The sequence below is a fragment of the Bubalus bubalis genome, chromosome X (assembly GCF_019923935.1).
Source record: "Bubalus bubalis isolate 160015118507 breed Murrah chromosome X, NDDB_SH_1, whole genome shotgun sequence".
In the NCBI taxonomy this organism is placed as follows: Eukaryota; Metazoa; Chordata; class Mammalia; order Artiodactyla; family Bovidae; genus Bubalus; species Bubalus bubalis.
Genome location: NC_059181.1, coordinates 137336002 through 137352904, shown reverse-complemented (window position 1 = coordinate 137352904; position 16903 = coordinate 137336002). Strand labels below are relative to the sequence as shown.

At 51.1% G+C, this 16903-nt stretch overlaps 1 protein-coding gene across 6 annotated transcripts in view; it reads right to left on the bottom strand.

Moving 5' to 3' along the window:
- BCORL1 (BCL6 corepressor like 1) overlaps nt 1-15304 on the bottom strand; it is a 60628-nt gene extending 45324 nt beyond the window's left edge. Inside the window, exons 1-2 of one of the 6 annotated variants that reach the window (XM_025275802.3) lie at nt 15157-15304; nt 13791-13870 (exon numbers count right to left, since the gene is read on the bottom strand). The gene's annotated coding sequence lies outside the window, so the exon portion shown is untranslated. The other 5 variants (XM_006065656.4, XM_006065657.4, XM_044937006.2 and 2 more) reach the window with 5 other exon arrangements.
- Between the last annotated feature and the right edge of the window lie 1599 nt (nt 15305-16903).

The window sequence follows — 16903 nt, the reverse complement described above, 5'->3', positions numbered from 1 at the left end:
AAACAGTTACATGGATTCACACATAACTTCAGAGAGATTTCAGCAAGGGGTAAGATACCTCAGTTCACTAGGATCCCATTCCCTAAACAACCTGGTTAATCAAGTTTTGACTGTTTCTTAGAGTATCTTGGAATATCCTACTTTAAGGAATAACAGCTTAGTCTGTTGGCTGATCATCTTTTTTCATCTTTTCTTTCTGTGAGGCATTAGAAGACTCAGGCAATGTAACGGGCCATTTTGTCATAGGACAAATTTTTAACATGAATTTTAACGCACGTTTTAGTGGCTACCTGAATATTGTAGGCAGCGGATATGTCAGTCACCATGGCTTTTTCACTCTTAGGTTAATTTTTCTTCTGTTTAGAGGGGATTAGTAGTTTGTAGGATTTGGGACAGAAATCAAAGGAGAGAATCCTAGCATTTGGAAACAGAACAAGGTATAGAATATCATTACCTAGATAAGGGAGTTTTTAGATGGCCCCAAGTCCCCAAATAACAACAAGAAAACCAAGTAAAAACCAAAATAATTAGCATAAAATATATATTTTATGACTACCTAGAGGGCAAACCTGATCCTAAAGACCTCTACTTGCACAAGATCCTGAAGATAAGAGCATCAGCTTAAATTTCGGCCTCCCACTCCTCTATTATGATTTTGTCAGAGCAGTGCCCCTTCCTGTGTGAAGTCCTGTGCTTCTAATTAATAGTAGCCTTTGCAGGGGTGGAGAGGGAAGGGGAAGGGTGGAAAGCGCAGTCAAGAGAACATCAAGCTAAACGGTCTACACAAGAAGGCAAGAGAGTAAGCAAAGGTAACTTCTAAAGAGGTACCAATGGCGTCAATGCCCACACAGGACAGGAGGAGTCAAGATGGACCACGCACACCAATATTTTTCAAGTCAGAATCACCAAGGTGCTGGTTCAAAAGATAGATTCATAGGTCCCAGCCCTGGAGATTCTGATCCAGGAGGCTGAGGGTTCTGTACTAAGTTCAATCAAGTTAATAACCATTCAGTGGTACACAACTTCCCAGGAGAGGTGAGCACAAAGGGAAAATCTTACAGACATGTCACCCTTGGCAGGCCCCACTGGTGTACACACTTGGGGCCCAGCTTTCTTTCACTCATAGTGCCTGCACTCATATGTGGTGTACAATTCTCCATCGTCTCTCACTCCCTCTCTGATGGCAACCATCACATCAAAGGTGAAAGGCGAAGTTCCTGAAAGGAACTTGGAAGAAACCTGGTAATCTCAAGTGACCCAGGAAGCACAGGCACAAGGATACGAAATACCTCAAAGGATTTTCCCAGATGTCACAACCATGTAATTGTTAAGAAATGAACAGCTGCAGGGCCGCAGAATCAAATGCAGCAGGACCACGGCAAGCCGTCCCCACTTTGGGGAGGGGGGACTCAAAAGGCACATCTAACTTGTGGTGAGAACAAAGAACACATGTTCCACCAACCTGAAGTGCTAAGCGGTGCTGAAAAAATAAAGAAAAACATCTAGATTTAGCAGGCACATGTACATATAAGTAGAAGGACTGACCAAAATCCAAGGGACTGAATCCAACAAGCGGGCAGCAGAAAGCAGGTAGCCAGTCAGGATCACCACACTATGAAACAGGGGAAATCAAAGAGAAAATGGATAATGGGAGAGCAATGACCTTAACATGGTGAGAATAGCAGCTAAGCTTAGGGCGAGCAGGGAGTAGAAGAAAAACCGTAATGAAGTAGAACGCTTTCCCCAAAAAAAAATCCAAAAGGAAGAAAGAAAAACAAAACCCTCGAAGACAAGTGCAGGTATAAATGGCATAAAAGAGAAGCCCATAGAAAATAACAACCAAAAAGGAAAAAAATGAAATAGGGGAACCTGAAATATTTCACCATCGTGGGCCAAACTGAAACACTGTGGGGAAGCACTGAAGACAGACACATTAGAAAAGTTTAGAGAGAATATCTTCTCAAAAGGGGAAGAACATCAAATTGTAGCCCAAATTAGGGCTGGGGGAGTTGGTAATAGGGGACAGTCAGCACTAAAATCTCCAAGAGCCTACAGACTGGGTAGACTTTTTTGGTTCGGTTTTGAAAGGAAGATGCCAAAACAAGGAGATTTCACAACTACAAGCCAAAGCATGGTCACCCTGCATAGGAGGAAGAGGAGGACATGACAGGAGGTAACAGAGCATCTGTCTGACATTGTTTTAAATGAAAGTAGACATTGTTAAAAACTTTTAGTTTCCACCCTTGAAAATGACCAGACAGGGTGTTTGTGAGGCTAGTGGACAAGTTCCCCAGAATCATGTGGCTCCTTCTGTGGTCAAAGACACCTTACATGAAGAACAACTGCTGCTGGCAATGCATGTGACACATCCAGGGCCCTTACACATAGCATGAAACCTGCCCACTTACTCCTGCTTGGACTCTACCATCAAGACAGTAAATCAGAAACTCAAGATTAAGAAGGCCTCAGTTAAACTAAATCTGGTAGTACTCCCCCAGGACTCTTGGTTCGCACTGCCTTGTGACCTGGAAGCAATTACAACCTTAAAAAAAATGAAAGCGCTGGAAAATATTCATCTTTAAGCCTGGCCCTGAATCTGTCCTCAAGAGGATAGGCGTGGTCAGCAGACAGTTAAAGAAGGAGGGCTGGGTCAGTGATGACTAATAAGTAAAGAAAATCAACTTTGGGACCTACTGCTCCAATAGAAATTCAGAACTCTGGGGAAAGTGCCCGTAGACAGAGAGAGAGGTATTCACATTCTGATTTCACTGAAGCAAAGGCATGGCCACCCCACTCCGCACTTTGGGAAAAGCGACATCTAAGATACCCGCCCCCACCCCCACCCCAAGGAGACCCAAGAGCTCACTGGCATTGAGATCCCAGGGAACATGAAAAGGCCATGACTTCCACCTAGTCACTGGGGTGCCTTTAGAGAGATGTCAAAATGTCTCAAAATCATTGCTTTCAATAGGAAAGTTTACACACACCCAACAAGGATAACTTCACCTGGCTTTAGATATGGAACCCCTACCATGGGTCTTACCCTCCTTGGCCCTCTGCCTTCTTTCATGTGTAGGACTAACATTCCCATTTCCCTCACTTAATATCTGAAACCTCACCCCCAATGAGGAAGTTCTTCCAACTTACATTCTTCTAATTTAATGATTCTCCATATAAGGATATTCTAATATTCTCCTCCAGCTTTTCCCTCAAAATCTATATCCCCTCATCTTCCCCTACCATTAACCAAATACACTCCTTGGAACTCAAAGGGTCCCATAAACACGCCCCAATCACTTTGCTTCCCTTCATGCAAAACAGGTTCCTCTACCACCATATACCACCACACACAAACATACACACAGATGAAATCAACTGAAAATAATCTGCTGGGCAACTGGAATGAGAAAGGGGTCCTTTGCCCTATTCATCCCCATCTTGTATTCTCGCATTTTCTAGTTACACCGAGGTTTTTGGTTTTTTCTATCCAAAAAGTTCCACCAGTTCTACTCCAAGGCATCAGTCCTATAAGGGACATGGCATTCTGTTCTCAGATACATTCATTCCTGTGTTTACCAAGAAAGCTGAGGCGTTGCCTGCAGACAGCTCTAGCAGAGACACCTTCATAGACTCCTTTAGGTACCTCTATGTTTGAAAACTTCACCTTATAAACATTTATGAGACTTGGATACAAAGGAATGTTAACTATCTGCTAAAGGCATAAGAGCTTACTCACTCAAATGAATGTCATTACTTCCAAAGTAGTCACCTTGGGAAGCTAGACATTGATCCCAAAGGAGTGACCAGGGCTTGAGGTCTGGATCTTGATCTCCTTTGACATTCACAGCCGGTTGAATCCAGGGATGCGAAACTTGTGTGGCTGTGGAAATGTCTTTCTACTCTGCCATTTTGCATCAGCGACTTGAGAATTGCAGGATCTGATATCCATTTTGACATCCGAGGAGGTTCCTGGAACCACTCACCTGCAGATACCAAGGGACGACTATACTCTACTACCCAAAGCCTCAACTGTGGGGGAACAAACTTGGAGGGCATTTTCAGCGCCTACTTCTTAACCATCTGAGACATCTTACTCTTGTCCAGTTACAATGTCATCTGCAAAAGTTGAGAATAACACAAAAGCACTTGAATGGACCAAAGGTAATCAATTCCAGCAGTGAAGTAGGCAAAAGTAAAATATTTTAATCTCTCACGTATATTTTCATATCACCAGATCATTTTAGTGTTCCACCCACTGCCAAGACATTTTTTCCCTATTATTCAAATAGTACTCACTTTTATTTCTTACTGTAAGGACATTATTTTACTCCATTTAAAGAAAATTCCTCACCTCATCATAGCTTTAAACTGGACCTAGGCTCTAGGAACAAGATTTTATACAACTTCTCGATGTCACAGATATCCAAAAAACCTAAATATCAGGAAATTAATCAATCCTTTTCCAAATGCAAACCACCTTAAATGTCACCCTAAGTAACTAGGGTCATCCTTTAAGCACCTCTCGTTTCTACTAGATCAAAAAAAATAAGAGCTGGCTTTCCTCAATTTGGTCTTCAGCAGGACCATGTGAATATTGCAGGTGTTTTTCACACTCCAAAGTTGAGTCAATGTAACCTGAGACTTCGATCCCTTTTGTGATGCTTTTGGGTCCTCCCTGCAATAAACTGTGACAGCGGCTCTCAGGCTCCTCATTTCAGTACACAGCATTCAAGATACGGGATTTTCACTTCAAGGGTTCCTCCTCACCAAGCTTTGGCCTTTCTTAAAAAAAAAGTCTCCTGGACCTCTTACACAAATATTTGGAGAGGCCATGTCAGCCTACTTTTTTTCCCTATTCTCTCACCCCAGACTATGGGCTTAACTCATTTTATAGACATTATTCATCCAAAGGTATACACATACATACACACATTTAGCTCACAGAATTTCAAACTCTCAATATTGGCTCAATCTGCTATCCATCTATAGAGTTTTCAAGGCTAGGAAGATTTTCTACCTCTTTTAATAGCTCCTCCCAATAGTGCCTAGCACGATACAAGGCATGCAATATGCACTTGATAATTAAATACTTGCTAAACTATGGGTAAAAATGGAAATCCCCACTACCCACTACCCCATACAGAAACCAAGAACAACCCCATGTAAAAAGCATTGGGCCTATGAATTCCTTTTACTTCCTGTGCTTCTCTCATAAACTTTCTCTTCTTTCTTCTCCTTACTTCCATGATAAAGAAATCACAGAAATAAAATAAAATTGGACTGGAGCAAAATAATAAAGTCAACTTCCAATTATCTGAGGGTGGCTTAGCCACAGCTAATTTTTAAAGCCAGCCAACTTATGGACTGCCTTCTGCCACTTACGGTACATGTGTGCTCAGGGAACAACTCATTTTAATATTTGCCTAAGCAGAATATAAACAGGAACGTAAATCTGCTGGGGAGGGGGATAGGCAGAGAATAATAATGCATTTCCAAAGTCAAACAGAAATCATTAATTTGTTCACTCATCTACTGTTTTAAATTGGCCTGATATCACACTCTCCCTATATCGGCATAGTTGATTGTTGGCATCAAAGTCCACTTTGGCTGCAGAGAGGGACTGTAGTTTACAGCCCATCATTTTCCCTGCCCAGAACTTTGGTTTGGGGATACCTGAGCTATTTGAGACGCTAATCTCTCCCATTCAATGCTGATGAACATCCTTGTCATAGAGCCATCCCAGACCTGGGCTCTATCCATCAGCTCTTGTAGAAATTCCAGATGTCAGAGACAGCTGGAAAGCCCAACGAGTCATAATTAAACACGGAAGCCCTTTTCAGAAAGCAATAGATTTTTAAAATGTCACCCTGGTAAACTACTTTTGGGTCATTTTTAAACCATGGCCCAAAATGTGCCCTGAAGTTTCGACTGGATATACACCCTTCAGTTCCTGCTCTGAAACACTGAGCCATGTTACAGCACAGCTGTTAAAGAAGCTGCCACTTCCACCTCAAAGGTGGATGCAACAATGCAGTAATGAGCCAAGCTATTTCTTCCTACCACATCGTAAATGCTAAATATGTACTAATACAACAGGAATATGGAGAAAGAGCACAGAGCATCAAGATATAAGACGAGCACTCAGGAGCTATTGACAGTTTTCTTTCTGCCACCACATTTACCATAGCATAATAAAAAAGATAATGTTATAGGACACAATTGAATAAGAAAAACTAGTTACACTATAATATGAAATTATACTACTAGATTATACCATAATACTAAATGCCATTATTGGGCACTTGCTATGGACCAGGCACTAGAGACACATCATCTTGTGTAATCCTCACAGCCCTGTGAGACTGGGACCATCATCTCCATTTTATAGATGAGAAAACTGAGGCTCAAGAAAGTTCCACACAACTAGGAAAGAGAAGCATGAGGACTCTAACATAAGGCTGTATGTCTCCCAAGGCCTCCAGGTAATTCTGATGAAGGCTAACGTCTGAGAACCACCGAACCACACTAACCTCTGTGTCGTACCACCAAGTCCTGCTGAGTAAAGCTTCGTCATGGTAAGATACCTAATCACCTCTCAGGTCAGGTACAGGGTGCATCCGCTCATGTGGGGTTCAGGGTCGCATGTAGAGCACTTCTCTAGAGAACTTGGAAAAATGAAAACCTGCTCGTTCTCCTTGTCCCTGGACACCAGCATTATAACAAAACTTAACTGTACCCTTAAATGGCACTAACACTAAGATTTCTAGGCATACCTTAGCAATGAGGTAACCAATTTTTGTTTCTTAGCAGACAGTCAAAGAAGCCTGAAACACAAAGCTTTGCCTGCCCCTCAGTACTCTCAATTCTTCACGGATACTTAGCCTAAGGTCTTCTTAAAATCCAAATGAAGATGTATCCTGCGACACATACTCTCACGAATAAGCTGAAAATCACCCTATTTTACAAACAATAAATCATCTCTCTTCAGATTCATCACAATTCATTGACCAGGGAGAATATGACCTTGACATGGAGCCTGCAGCCACTTTTTAAACAATGATCCACTTTTTAACATTTTATGGGGAAAGGGTGGCTTCTGCTTTAAAAAAAAAAAAAAAAGAGGGAACCAGAACAGCATATTTGAATTATGGGGATAGAAACAAAGTTAAATTTTACTCTTGACCAGAATTCAACTTCAGTTCACCAAAGAAAGTTTTCATCATAAAAGAGTGCTTTTAAGTTATGAACAGTAGGAAAGCGTATGATTTAGAAAGAGAACAGGTTCTACGTTATTTTAAGGATGACCATTCAAAAACTGGCGTTAATAAAGCCTAGTTTGTATGTGAGATTACATAAAATACTGTATAGCATCCTACTGCAATGGCACCCCACTCCAGTACTCTTGCCTGGAAAATCCCATGGACGGAGGAGCCTGGTGGGCTGCAGTCCATGGGGTCGACAAGAGTCAGACACGACTGAGCGACTTCCCTTTCACTTTTCACTTTCATGCATTGGAGAAGGAAATGGCAACCCACTCCAGTACTCTTGCCTGGAAAATCCCATGGACGGAGGAGCCTGGTGGGCTGCAGTCCATGGGGTCGACAAGAGTCAGACACGACTGAGCGAATTCCCTTTCACTTTTCACTTTCATGCATTGGAGAAGGAAATGGCAACCCACTCGAGTGTTCTTGCCTGGAGAATCCCAGGGACGGGGGAGCCCGATGGGCTGCCGTCTCTGGGGTCGCACAGAGTGGGACACGACTGAAGCGACTTAGCAGCAGCAGCAGCAGCATCCTACTGGCCGAAAGGTAGATTACTTCTTATTACCTCCCTCTTTGGCCAGTCAGACGCTAAACCTTCTGGCAAGCAGAGACTCACATCCAACTGGAATGTCAGCATTAAGAAATTTCCTCTCTGGGACTTCCCTGGTAGTCCAGTGGCTAAGACTCTGCCCTCCCAATGCAGGGGGCCCAGGTTCAATGCCTGGTAAGGTAACTAGATGTTGCAACTAAGAGTTCATATTCTCCAACTAAAAATCCCACATGCCACAGTTATAACCCCAGCTAAAATCTGGCACAGCCAAATAAATAAATAAACAAATATTTTAAAAAGAAATTTATTTTCCTTTTGAAAACTCAAAGGTGTAGGGTCTTCCTTTTGCCCTTAATGTAGTCATCAGTGGCTTCTCCCTTTCACTGTCTATTTTACCCCGACAATTTCCACTTTCCTCAGCACTCTTTCCACTCCACTCTAGTGTTCACTTTCCCACCAAACTCAACCATGAACTTCTCTCTCTATCCTGGAATGCTGGTTGATGCTGGAAAACAGCTCTCTACCGTCTGAGGCCGTTCTAGCCCATCTCAAACTTAGCTCAGCCTAGAAGCAATGAACCACTCCAGCTGTCCAACCCCAGATTAACGCCTCTTCTCCCTGCTCCCACCCCGCCCTCCCATTCTGGCCCTAGGCTCTCAGGCCACTGTGCTTTATCCTGTTTCATTCTGGAATTTCCATCATTCACCTCCCTATATCTAGTATTCCGCCCACTTGCAGACTGGAAAAACTGGTGTATTCCCTCTTTCTCCTTCTTTCAAGGCCATTCTACTAACAATGGTGAATTCCTATCCCCATTCTGTATACTTACCTTAGTTGAGATTTTATAATTAACGCTCAGACTTTTAAGCCCTGGATCCCAGCTAACCTCTGCTTCCTGGGCCCTCCCAGGGCAGCAGCCATCAAAGCAAGTTTTTATGTTCCTCACACCAACTCCAGATGACATCTGAATAAACTCTGGCTCATTATCCCACTCTCTTTCTCTATTCTGCATTTTTCAGTCTGTATAGTATCTCTAAACTTCCTATTTCCTTATGTGTAAATATGTTTGTTTCTTCCCATATATCAGTTTTTCTCCCTAGCCCTACTTTTACCCAAGATCATCCTTCTCTCATGGGGTCACAAAGACTCAGACATGACTTAGCAACTGAATGACAACAATATCCTTCTCTCTTGCCCAAACCTTACTTATTCTAGCATGAAAGTTAAGAGTCTTAAAGGGTCTTCAAACTTTACTTTGGAAACATTATCCTGGAGACTTTAAGGTTCCACTTTTTCCTAGTTGGCCCTAAAATGGGACCAGTGATAACCACCTCTCTTCCCTCTTCACTGCCTATCCAACCCACTTCTGACTTCTCTTTTTGCCTTCCTTCTTTCTAATATTCAAATCCTTTCCTCCTATAATTCTGTTCCTCTAAAAGAATATGCTCTCTAAAACCCATAATCCAGACTCATCATGTTGAGAACCTTCCCTCCCCACCCCCATGTAGTGAACTATAGCACGAATAAGGCAAAGAGATGTCTGGAGGAACCCCTTTTGCTTCCCAAGAAAGTTTACACTCCTGAGAAAGAAAGGGATCCTCCTTCCCTCCCTATCCTCTCCTGGTAAATCAATACAGCCAGATCTACAAGTGCCCTTGGTACAGCCACCATTTCCTGTGGAACTGCCTTCCACTCTGCCCAATCCAGACTCCAACTGCGGGGCTTGACAGGGACTCAGCTTTCCTCTGCCCTAGCCCGACAATCTGCCATCTCCTCCTTGTGACCTAAAGAACGAGCCCTCCTTAACCCAGACATCAAAGTCCACCCCACTTCCTCCATCAGCGACTTCTTAGGGCCAGAACATAAAGAAACCGACCTACCTTTGCTGCAAACCTAGCAATAGGGTCAGCCCTCTTATTAATGATGCCAATGTGAGTAAGGCTCTGCCCCATGGCCTGTGCCTCTTGTCCCTTACATCCACCCCCAGGGCAGCTGCCTCACTTGCCATGTCAAAAGATGAGTCTGCCTAGCAATGTCCACACAGCTTAGTCAAGATGGCCATGTCCCTCCTCAACTCCATCAGCCTTCAGATTCTCTTAACTTCCATAACCAAGCCTCCTGCTTCTCCTAGCTCCCCCAGTCTCTCCTACTAACTTTGCTGCTCCATCAATATTTAACAGGTTCCTCACTCTACATTTTGCTTCTATTTGGAGTCCCTGGATAATTTATAGGATTAGGTTACCCCCATTTAATCCCCAGTGGAATCCTCCAAATTTCTTTCCTACATAACTGTCCTCTTCAGTACTACATGGTGACATCACCATCCAATTTAAGTACCCCTAAACTCTGCTCCATTGTGCTGCCTACCGTCTCTCCCAAAATAAAGCTTCCCCTCTCCCAACATTCAAGGACAGGACAGGTAAACAGAAAATTAAGTGGCCTTTTAAGTGCCTTCCAATGCTGTAATTTTATCATCAACCTAATCCACTCCCAACCCCAAACGCATCCTGCATTCATTTCCCCTGAAATACGTTTCAGCGGAGTGACTTTGAAAAATAGCCTTCTAAGCTGAAAGACCCACGGGCTAACCAGGGTAGCGCAAACCTACCAATGCACCCAAGAAGTGTCACCAAACATTTTTGCAATTGTACTCCACCTCTGTGCCCAATCGCCTGGAGAGTATTCATTCGGCTGTCACAGAAGTTATCAGGCTCCCTTCCCACTCTAGCATAAAGAGCCCCTAAACTGGGCTAGACTCCTGGGCTAGCCTCGTCCTCACCAAGATACGCTTGTCCTTACTGTCTACTCCAGGAGACACCAAGAATGAGTAAGTATCACCGCATCAACAGCTTCATTCAAGCAACGTCTAAAATTTTCAAAACAATAAAACAAAAACAGTGCTTCCACCGCGGGTGGGGTGGGAGGGTGGAACAGAAGCCTTCACCCCCCACACCGGCCTCCGGGGTTTGCAGTCTGCTTGCCTTGTGCCTTCCCCTTGACCACGTCTTTCCCTACAACGATCTCCCCCACCTCCATAACTCGAAATCCCCAGCTGAGGTGCGGCCGGCTCCTCCCAGCCTTGCCCCGGACGTCCCTCTGGCCCAGCCTTCCTCTCGGCGGGACCCCGGCGAGCAGGGCCCCCTCCATCTTCCAGTTCACCTCCCGGTCCCTTCCCGGGCCCCTGGGCACCCCCGCAGGGCTCTGTCCCGAAGCAGAACCTCGACGAGCCAAGCCCACGAGGCCCGTCGCGGGACCCACCCCCCGCTTCCTTCTCCCAGCACCTCGTCCTCCATGCACCCGGCCCCCGGGGCTCTCCGTCGTCTTCGTCCGGGCTCGTACCGCCCCCCGTCGGGGGCTCCACCCCCCGCCTGCCCCCGCCCCCAGGCCGGCCCCCTCCCCACCGCGCGCCGCCGGCGCCCTCTGCCCCGGCACGGGACTCCCTTTGGCCTCCGTTCCCCGCCCAGAAGCGGCGGCGGCGGCGGCAACGGCGGCGGCGGCCCCAGCAGGAGCAGCAGCGGCGGCGGCAGCGGCGGCGGCGGCAGCAGCGCCGCCCCGGCCCCGCCCCGCCGCCCGCCGGAGCCCCACGCCCCGCCCGCCCGCCCCGCCGCGGGACTGCTCCCCCCGAAGCCCACCACTAAGCCCCCCCGCACTCCCCAGCCCCGATCTGTTCGAATCCAGCTCAGCCGGGCCTGCTGTCCGTTCCTCACGCCCCTCAGGACCCGGGGTGGGGGAGCCCTGGGGTTCGTGGCCATCCCTCTCCCTCCTTCCCCAAGGGCTGAGGGATTGCCCCTGATCCCGAAACCCGGCCCAGTAACCGGAGCCTCCCTCCTTGCAGCCCTCGCTATGCTCTCAGACCCCTCGCCTTCAGGCCTGGCGCGAAGCGGGTGGAGAGCTTGCACGCCGGAATCTCCCCCCTGGCTTGCCAGGGCTAGTATGAATTACCCCCATCTCATCCTCCTTCAATTTAAGCCCCTTCCACGCCGCGCCCGGCCCGGCGGCCCCCGCCCCTAGAGCGAGGGCAGCGGAGCCAGGGCGCTCCGAAGTCATCCCCCGCCTTTTTTCCAGGGACTCGGATAATTGCCCCTGCCCCCATCACAGCACTCCCACTCCCGAACCCAGGCCCCGCCGCCACCTAGGGGTACCCCTTACCCTACGGTTCCTGCACCCCGACACCAGGGAGAAAGCAGCCCTTCAGAGCACCCGTCGCACCTCCCCTCTGAGGTTGGAGGGTATTTTCTCCTGCTCTCTTCAGGACTTCATCACGGACAGCCCCCCCACCTCAAAAAAAAAAAAAAAAAAAAAAAAAAAAAAAAAAACAAGCCCTTTCTCGCCCTGCCCTGCTGGCCAGCCTCCCTTCGGATCGTCGGATCCTCGGAGCAGGGGGTTGGGGCCAGGTAGTTAACAAGACCGATGCCTCCACCTCTCCCTTTCCGAGGAGTGGGGTAATTCCAATGGTTTCCCCCCAGGATCAACCCGACCCCCGTTTCCATGGAGACCCCCGCCCAGCCAGGAAGAAGACTCTCGGATCGTGGTGAACAAGTCTCACCTGGCTAAGGGAAGAAGGGGTGAGGAGGGGGTAGGGTAGGGCACGGATGGGGTACGAAGGTGGGAAGTAGAGGGGAGCTGTCCCAAAGGGAGGGGCGAGGGCAGATTGAGCTCCAGGGAGCGCTACGTCCGGGGACACGAAGAGGACGGCGCCCCCGGGGGACAAGCAGAGCGGCCGCGGGGCGAAGAAGGGACAGGGTTGGGGAAAGGCTTGAGGTAGAAAGGAGCGGGTGGGGGATATGAGAAAGCTGGGGAGTCAAAAGGGGTGGAAGGGTTGGGGGAGAGAAAAAAAAGACGCACCTGTTCCCGACTCGGCTCCGCGGGGAGGCTCAGGCCGCCACCCGGACTCCCTCTAACCCCTTCAGAGCCACCACCCGCCTAATACTGCCCCGATCTGATGCCCCCTCCGCCCCTTATTGCCACCGACCTCCTTCTCCTCTCTCTCGGCGGCGGCGGCGGCGGTCGGACTCTAGGAACTGAGAGGAAGAAGGGAGGGCTCAGCAAAGCGGAGGAGAGACAGAGCCACACACTGGCAGCAGCCGCGGCGAGCGAAAGAGTGAGGGGGAGAGCGGTGTGTGTGTGTGTCTGTGTGTGCGAGCGAAGCCTGGTGGAGTGGGTGCCGGTCGCAGGGCTCGACGGGAAGTGGAGTCCGGTCGGGTTCGCGGGTGGCGCCGGCCCCCGCTCTGCGGGACTACAACTCCCAGAATGCTGCCTGCCCAGGGGGAGGAATAGGGAGGAGGAGGCGAAGGGAGGGAGCAAGCAAGAGAGGGAGGGACGAAAGCAGGGAGCAAGCGGCGGCGAAGGGGGCAGAGCCAAGCAGCCCCGGTGACACTGGGAGGGGAGGGGAGGAGGAGGGGATCGCTGCGAGGACCGAGCGGATTCCGGAGAGGGAGGCAGCGCTGGCTGCAGCAAGCCGGGCAAAAAGCTAGACTCCCAGGAGAGGCGAAGGCGCTCAATTCGAGGGGCTGCAGAAGCCCCACGCCCCCCCCCCCCACCGTACGCTCCACCAAGGGGGAGGTTGAGGAAGGGAAAAGATCAGTGCACCACGGTCAGGGGTTTCTCTCTTTCTTCCAACGCTCTCCACCTTATGCCCCGACCTGACTTTCTCAGGCCACCGGTGCTGGATCCAATGTGCAAATCCGGAGACCCCCGATCTCCCCTGCCCAGCAGCACGGAGCAGACGCATTCAGTCCCCTTCTCCCAGGGGCCTGAGGGAGGCTCCCCTTGCTGGCAGGGCGTGACTCCCCCCTTCTTCCCGCCCCCCCTCGTCGCCACCCCTCATCTCCCTCCCCGGAACCCCTCCCTTGAAGCCGGGGCTCGCGTCTCCCTCCCCGCCAAGAAAGGGAGTCCCTCGGGGGCGACTACCCAGCCCCCTCCCTTATACTGGGCCCTTACCCACCAGTATCCCCTTCTTTAGTGTTGCCCCCCCTCACCTAAGTAATAGTGGGGGCGACCCGAGTTGGACTGGTGGCTACTTTTCCTCCGAGACCAGCCGTCCTTGGCCACGCCGACCCTGTGTAGAGACAGAGAAGCACATTAATACTGCCGTTCCTCCCCTCGAGTTCGGATGCCCGTGGAAATGGCTCACAAGGAAAGAGGGGTTGGTAGTGGAAGTGAGCTGGGGGTGAATCCCAATCCTCAAACCTCATCCCACGCGTGGAAATCCAGAGATTCGTCCTCTTCCTTAAAAACCATCAAATCGCTTGGGGAGGGGGGGCGTTAGTTGGGGTAAATTAACTAAACCCCAATGTCCATGCGACTCGAAGCGACGCTACATGTAGGAATAAAGATAGGAACTAGGCTGCCGCCGCGAGAGGAAAAGTATACCCACCCCCCGCCGTCGTCCACCCCCAAACACACACCCCTAGAAGAGTCAGATGGCCGAGTAAGGCGGGGGAGGCGGTGGGAGTGCTGGAGAGTAAAAAGGTTGTGGCGGGGAGGGTCCGCGGCCCCCTGAGAGCAGAATCCAGATGCTAAAGAGGTTGGGGGGGGGGTGTGCGGCATAATTGCAGACAGTGTCTCTCCGCGCTTTTCCCGGAATCGCCGCCGAACACCGTCTAACACTCGTAGTTGCTTACCAGTCAATCCCCTAGCCCCATTTGTGCGCGTGAGGCGGCCGGAGCCCGGGAAGCCCGGGCACAAACTCCGCGGAAGCTGGCCTTCGCCGCCGCCGCGCTACCACGGGCCTCCCTCCCTTTGCTGGCGGCCCCGCCGATCTACCTTCGCCCCCGGCCGAGGCCAGACCCCGCTTCCAACTCCACGCCCCTACTCCACCCCCAGCCCCCCCTCCCCTCGCCCTCTCCCCGCGAGTCGGGCCCAGCCCCTAGCACCGCCCCGCCCTACCGCTCGGTCCCGAGCCCAGCAAGTGCCCCGAACTCGCCCCCCGCCCCCACGCCCAGGCCAGTCCGGCCGGGCCTGGTTTCCCCCTCCCGCCGCGCCCCGCCCCCGAATCCACGTCCTACTTCGCCACCCAACTCGGCCCGGTCCGGGTTCGGCCCGCGCCCAGGCCACTGGAGTCCCCGGTTCGGTCCGGTGTACGGCCACCCACCCCGCCCTTGCCTGGGTGCTGGCCTGGCCCGCTGCCTGCGCCCGCCGAGCCGACTCGGGCGCGCGGTCCGGGTCCCGGTCCCGGTGCCGGCCTCGGTCCCGGCGGCGTTGCCGCGTCTCGCCACGAGGGCTGGGTCCACGCAAGATCCGAACCCGCGCGGGGTGGGGGCGGCGGAAAGCAAGTTTCTTTATCTCCCCTCCGCCCCCGCCGCAGGGCCGCGCCGTCCCCCCCTCCCACGGCGCCCCCTTCACCTGGGCAGAGCCCCTCGCCGGCTGTCGCAACTTTGCTCTTCTCCACGCTGCCGGGGAAGCGGGCGAAGCGCGAGGAGGAGGGAGGTGGCGGGGGGTGCTGGGATCAGGCCGCTGGGCTCTGGGAGGACACGTGGGGGAGGAGGGGAAGGAGGAGGAGGAAGGGGGGGCGGGCCTGCAGTTCTCGGGGCTCCCCCTGCCAGCCCCGGGGAAGCCGGAACCTCGCCAGGCAGCCGCAGACCCCGCACTGGCCACGGGGGAAGAACGGAGCCACCTTCCCCGGCCAGCCCTTGGCTCCAGGAAGGAGGGGGGGCGAGCAACGCCGCTCGGGGTCGGAGAGCAAGCGTTTTCGCTCGAGCTTTCTGTGTGACTCTCTCTCTCGGTTTAGCCTCTGTGTAAGCGGGTGGTGGTTAGGGTCTTGCGTGCGCGGGGTGGGGGGCGCCCTCGCCGGACGCCCCGCCCCTCCCCCGGTCCCCCACTTCCCTAACCCGGGCGACCTCGGTGCGTGGCTCCGACGCTTGGGCACCGAGGCCGCCCGCGGGTGCAGCCCCAGCCCCGGCGCCGAAGTGGGACAGGTGCTGGGGAAGGGAAAATGCCGGGGCTCGCTGCCTCGCTTTGCGTCTCCGGGGCGTCCCACCCTTCGTGGCAACCGCCCCGGCTGCAAACCTCCCTAGGCAGACCTCAAAGGGCAGCCCCCGGCCTGGGCGTGGAGACATTGGGGTGGGGGGCGGGAGTGAGAGGCCCGAGGGAGGAAGGAGGAGGGGGCGAAAGGTCTGTAAAGGGGGAAGCCTGCACGACTCGGGCCAAAAACCTGGCTCGAAGAGGATTCAGCTTCTGCCCGCTTTCTCTGGGCTCCTCAGACACCAAACTGAACCTCTTGACCCTTACCCTTTACCCTAACGACTCCTTTCCTAGCTAAAGGAATAAATCCTCCGACGTGTTTACATCCCAGGCTATCCCTGGGACTGAAGGGCTGAGAAGCCTGCGCGGTCCACACTGGAACTCTGATGACTTTACATTAACTCTGAGGAGGAGAGCAGCTTGCGATGGATCTCAAGCTGCTGGCCTTCTTGCTTTCAGTCTTTGGGTATTTCTTAGCAGTTCCAGCCCTGAGTCCCTGGTGGGGACTTCAAAGGCATGGCCTCAACCTAGAGGGTATTAGGGGAGGTGCCCAGCAGTTCCTGGAGGGTTCAGGGCATTATTGTCAACGGAATGTGAAATGAATAGCAGGAATTTGAAAAAAATCTTTATGTGCAGATATATTGATATTATTTATTACATATTTATCTATACTAAGGAAGCCAGAGGGTGATTTGGACTAAAAGGAAGCCCAGCAGGATTAATGTCTTCCTCCTCCTTCTCCCCGCCCCCCCCCACCCCTGCCTTTGTCCTAGGCCCAGAGGTTCCATCCCTAAGCTATGGGGTGTCTTCTCTCCTTTGGAAGGACTTTAGAGATGGCAGTTGAGACTTGCCTGGTATGTCTGCCTCACCTGGTTTGAAGGATGCCCGTGAGGACTGTGGAGGAGGGCAAGCCATGAAGGCTGCAGTGGTTCTGCTTTTAAGGCCTGGCGTTCTGCAACCCCTCTTGCTTGTTCTCACCAACCTCAAAATCTGTTGCCAGCAGTGAGGACAGACTGCTTGCCATTTTACTTTGCTTGGGGACCCTCTTCACTAGCTGTTTTACTTGACCACTCCCATCCTGCCATGCACCCCATGCACATACATTAAAAAGTGCTTGGCCTTAGTTGCA